The sequence below is a fragment of the Cololabis saira genome, unplaced genomic scaffold (genome assembly GCF_033807715.1).
Source record: "Cololabis saira isolate AMF1-May2022 unplaced genomic scaffold, fColSai1.1 scf086, whole genome shotgun sequence".
Lineage (NCBI taxonomy): Eukaryota > Metazoa > Chordata > Actinopteri > Beloniformes > Belonidae > Cololabis > Cololabis saira.
This window is the reverse complement of record NW_026906250.1, coordinates 90,001-90,370: the sequence shown is the minus strand read 5'-3', so window position 1 is coordinate 90,370 and position 370 is coordinate 90,001.

Sequence of the window (370 nt, the reverse complement as noted above, 5' to 3'; positions counted from 1 at the left end):
CCGGTGCGGGAGTTTTACAATGTCTGAAAAGGACAACAAATTTGCAGTTTGCAAAGTGTGTCCAAAGGAGATACCATGAGGAGGAATGTTACAAAAGAATTTCAACACAACGAAGCTGATAAGACATTTGAAAGTTCTTCACACGGAGTATATTGAGTTTTCAAAGTTGGCTGCAGCAGAAAAAAGGGAGAGAAAAAAAGGAGCGCGCAATAACGCGCTCAGCTGCAACACCTCTAACAGAGACTTATAAACGACAGGAAGAAAAATAAAGAACTACATCGTAAGGTAATGAATTCATATGCTTTGCTCATCAACCGTTTTCAGTTGTAGAAGAGCGGGTTTAAACACGTTTGCAGCTTGGATCCTGGTG